The sequence below is a fragment of the Amphiura filiformis genome, unplaced genomic scaffold, assembly GCF_039555335.1.
Source record: "Amphiura filiformis unplaced genomic scaffold, Afil_fr2py scaffold_26, whole genome shotgun sequence".
NCBI lineage: Eukaryota > Metazoa > Echinodermata > Ophiuroidea > Amphilepidida > Amphiuridae > Amphiura > Amphiura filiformis.
Genome location: NW_027305490.1, coordinates 1770823 through 1776183, shown reverse-complemented (window position 1 = coordinate 1776183; position 5361 = coordinate 1770823).

Genomic DNA, 5361 nt, shown 5'->3' with positions numbered 1-5361 from the left:
TTGTCTGTTAGCTGAAAAACTCAGATGAACAAGCAGCTATGACTGGGCTCCTTTTCATGTTTCTACAATTTGAATAGGTAATTACAGGGGCATTCAGTGATTCTGACATGTATTATATAGTAGATATCCCCAAGAATTGGAAACAATCTTAAATTTTTGCTACATGGCTGAGTAACCATGCGAGTTACAAAGAATCCTTAGACATTTGGGCAGCAGTCAGGGTCAAAAGTGTTGTTTGTGTAATAGGCCTACTTTTTCAAAAGACACCTTTCTCTTGCTGACTGCCACCTTTTTGGCCCGGATGTCTGCCCATTATTAGGTCTCAGTTTTTTTGTTTTTTTTGTAACTTGCATGGTTACCCGACTAGAATACCAAGTTACCCTCCCGGGCTCTGAGTGTCCTTTTAACTATCACATGTTTAAATTGCCTTTCTTTATTGGAAATGTAGGATAGATTTCTGAAAGTTCATTTGAAAATATTGTCAAAAATGACCAAAAGTTTTAAAAAAAAGCGTTTTGCGCGGCATTAAATGTCATTGTATGTTTGTTAAAGTAGATTTAGGTCATGCACATGTAAAAAAAACCATTGTTTTACTGGCAGAGGACCCTTCCAAGTAGGATGGTAGGTCATTTTCTTTCCTGGTAGCAATAATGGCTCCCCTGTAGAACAAAAATTCCCAAAGTCTGACATTTTTTTTTAATTTGAAGATACATTTTCAAAAATGTTTTCAAAATTTCCTTTGGCTTTGAATAAAAACACCTAGTTTAACATAGTTAGCAAACTAAGATAAAACAGAATCTACCAAAATTGGAAAACTGGGTCAAGCATGCCTGTAAAACAGGGTTTCCCTTTTTTTTCGTAGCCTTAGCAATATTTGATGTAATAAGTAAAAGAAAGCACTGTCAAATGCTTATAATTTCACAGCAACTTAATTGAGCAAATTAGGCCAAATGAAATTACCGTATATCCTCGAATAGTCGCCCCCGGGGGCGTTGCATTTTCCGATAGGGGGGCGTTTATTAGAGGTCATTTTTATTATGATAATTCCCGTAAAAACCATTAGGTAAGCTTAAAACTCACGCTGAAATGACGAAGTATGAACTTAGGAACGATGACTTCCGGTTAGGCTTCCGGTTCACTTCCGGGTTTACAATCACACTCTGATTACGGCCATTGAAAAATGCTGTGTTATGAGATTTTACGCAATGTTTTCGTGAACTTTTCAGGTGAAATTAAGTAGTATTTCAGTCAAAAACATGTAAACTTCAGCCCTTTGTTCAGAGGGGGCGTTAGTTTGAGGGTTGTTTTCATCACAAAAACTGCTGGGGGCGTTTATTTGAGAGGGAGCGACTATTCGAGGATATACGGTAATAGTTTTTTGTCTCTTTAGATTGTACACTACTCACTTCATACAGTAGAATAGTACTGAGGTTCTTTCACGTTCCTTACAGGTATTGTTTGGAAAAAATTGTGAAATTAAGGGAGCGATCGTTATTTATGGCATGGGGGAATGGGTAAATTTAGGGGGGAACACAAAATTATTTTGGGGTCTTGAGGGGGGAACCTGAAATTTTAGTTGAACCAGGAGGGGGATTGTTAAATTTTAAATGGAGAAAATTGGAAAACAAGGGGAACGTGAAAATTTTGAGTGGACTCGAGGGGGGAACGCGAAATTTTTTGTCGATATTTTTTCCAAAACACCCATTCCCCCCCCCTGCCGTAAATAACGATCGGTCCCTAAATTGCAAGTGAAATTAAGTGATTTCACAGTACTTCATAGAATCATGACATGTCTTTGTTTTGTCTGTCCAGTAGTAACGGGATTCAGTTAAAAACAAGCAATTAATTACTGTAGACTAGAATAACCCTTTTGTGTAAAAGCCCAATGCATGTATTAAATATAATCAACCTAGAATAATTCTTAGCAGTCTTTGTAAGCAGTGTTGGAATTAAGCATTTTTTTATGCATAGCAAAATTTGCTTTCATTACATTTCTCTTGGTACATTCACATACTTCAGTGTGTAAGTCTATGGCATAAAAATGCTTCTCAACTCCAAAATTGTGTAGCAAATTGATAAAATTGTGTAGCATTTTGCTACGCGATACCAGCTATTTCAACGCTGTTTGTAAGAATTTACCATGTTTTTCAATTTTTAAAACCTTTTTATACTTTTTTGGTTGATTCATAGGTTCTCAGATCAACTTTTAAAAAATGCATTTATTATCATAACATAGTAAAGCTAGATTTTAAGGTTTCCTACACTTTTACTTCTCTGAGAAAAACATTCCAAATTTTAGGTTAAATATCATACTAAAATTAAAATGGTGAGTAAATCCACATAAGGTGTAAAAATGTGACTCATGGTACACCCTTACTGCCAGAGACTGTTGAAGATAAAAAGTTTGACTGTGATGGCCATCGTGGTCATTAGAAATAATTTGAATATTCCTGAAAATTTTGGATAGGGTTCACACATGATGAAGAGTTCTATGTGTCAGAATGGCGTCCTTATTTCTCAGCGTGACAACAACAAAAATTAAAATTTGCCATGGGTATAGAAATTGTATTTTCTTGGCCTTAAAGCCATCACATGCTATACTGTCATTAGACACTTCACTTTGATTGTCCTGATTTTCGCAGACCTGTAACTACATGTATTGGATTTGGTGTGATTGGTCACATTTAGCAAATTTATAGGAGGAAAGCCGTATCTGTTATACAAAAGTAAAAAAGTACAATACACCCGTCACTTCCATGCTTATATTGTTGCAGAGGAGGAAAACAACTTTGGATACATTATCTGTCAACCGTCTGAACTTGTTGACCACCATCCACTGGGTGTATACCAGTGATCATGTAGATTTTATACCACTGAAATATCACATTGATTTGTAAAACCCTTTAAATGTGCATTTCAGGAACAGTAATTTGAATCTAGCATGCTATACTGTCATTAGACACTTCACTTGGAGTGTCCTGATTTTGGCAGACCTGTAACTACATGTATTGGATTTGGTGTGATTGGTCCAAGGAACTTATAATAGGGAATCGGTGCTTTTTCGACCACCATGTAAACCCTATGGGATGGCGCCATTTTGTTTTGTCGCCTATGGAGGCTGAGATATTGTACCTCCAGAATTTCTCGGGCGAGTGTGCGACTTGGCGCAACACTGCGTGCTAAGCGTGTTGCTGTTGTGCGTGATGCCTTTCTTGCATTGTGCTGGGCGCACATAGTAACAAAAGTTGCGTCAGATCGCCAAACGCCCCGAAAATATCCAGAGGTACAATAACTCAGCCTCCATGAGCGACAACAAAATGGCGGCGAGCGCCGATTCCCTATTTTAAGTTCCTTGGATTGGTTACAGTTAGCAAATTTGAGATGATTAAAAAAATGTTTGCTTCATTTTTGCTGTTTACCTTTGAACTTCACTTATTTGAAAAGTTTAGAAATGTATTGATACTAAAATACAGATTGATAAAGGCCTGAAAAGAAGAGGTTTGTTTCCTTTTGGGCACAGAAAAGAAGGGTCAGTAGGTTGATCTTGTGTTAAATAAGGATCACACAATATGCAATATCATTCATGTGTGTGCCTTCTTGGACATGCAAAGCCTTGTAATTGGTTTGATACTTGTGTTGGAAGACTTGTATTTGGTTAAAGTACCTTTTTGCACAATGCACTTTAGGTTGCTGCTAACTGTGAAACCACAATATTATTTTCTCCATTTAAATGCAGTTTTGTATATTAATCAATATCATTTATTATGTGTTGTAGGCTACTTTAAAAGCGAATTCTAAAACCTAATATTATTATTCTGTAAAAGTGCGCCATACATTATGCAGAGTGTATGAATAATAGCAATGATCTTCTAAGCAAAACACTTCCGAACAATGTTTGTTTATGATTTAAGTTGGATTTATGTAAACCTGTGCAATATTTTATTAGTGCATGCAGCATAATCAGAGGTTGCGCTAATGGGGTCAGGGGTCTATGGCGCACAAATTTTGGTTTTGGTGCACAAATCTAACATTCAGTGTTGTTTTGGGTCATATTTTCTCATACTTCCATTGTTTTTGAATAATGTACATTGAAAAAAGTTGCAATTTTGACCCCCAGCCACCGCTAGCGCTACCCCTGAGTGCATTATTTTGTCTCAAGTGACAAGTAATGCCCAGTTATTAATCTTAATTCATACACAACAATTTATATGTGTTGTATGCTACTTCAGCGTATTTTATCTAAAACCCGATATTATTGTCTGTGTTTTGCGACGAGTATGCAGTGTATGAATAATAGCAATGATCCTCTTAGCAAAACACTTCTGAACAATATTTGTTTATGAGTAAGTTTGGATTTATGTAAATTTTTTAACCTGTGCAATATTTTACTTGAAATTGAAATGTCACTTTTAAAATATTGTGTTTGAATTAACTAGAGGCATACATACATTTTGTTGAAAGCTAGAAGTCAGAGGACACCCATATTTCAACCAGTTCATCAATTTTGATAATTATACAGAATACACAGGTTTGGGGCTTCCCAACCGGAAGTCAATCTGTATCTAAATTTTACTACTAACACGCACTCTTTGATTGCGTCCCAATGTTTATGCTACAAAATGTGAGCGTACTCAGCATAGTTCCAAGGAGGTGCAGCACTGCAAGCGTGACCCCATCTTTTTGTAAATGGTCGGTGCATTGATTGTGGGATATAAATTTAGGTACAAATTGACTTCAAAAGGGAACCACAAATTCTTGTTGAACTTGGTTGGGGTTTGAACTGTAAATGATAGGGTAGCTCTATGGAAGAACTTAGTGGTTGTTTGTCATTTTATTATTATTTTTTTCTTTTATATGGGAGGGGAGTAAATTTATCTAGGATATGGTATAGAACATACAAAATGGTGAATTTTAAGAACTGACAAATCAGAAAGTGTTGCTCTTTTGTGTATGTACACACAGCAAGATTCTTCTGGCCAGCAATGCAGTACCCTATTGAACTGTTACTTTTACAGAAGTAGCTGCGCTGGTTCTACATAGTCAGCGCTGTCACTGCGTAATAGCTGCATAGCTACTCTGCAGGTGTAGCAGTGTGGCTACTACGCAGTGACAACGTGGTGACTACGTTGAACAAGCCACAAGCACAGCAAATTCTGTATAGTAACAGCTCGCTAACAGTACTGCATAGGATCCTACATTGCCGGTCGTAAGAATCTTGGTGTGTAACTAAGAGGATGGAAGGGGTCAATAAGTATGTTTTGTATGCAAGTAAAAAATGTTGTTGTTTTTATTTTTTTAAATCAGTTCTATGAACAAATGGCAAAAACAATATATCTCTCAGTCTGCATATACATTTTTAAG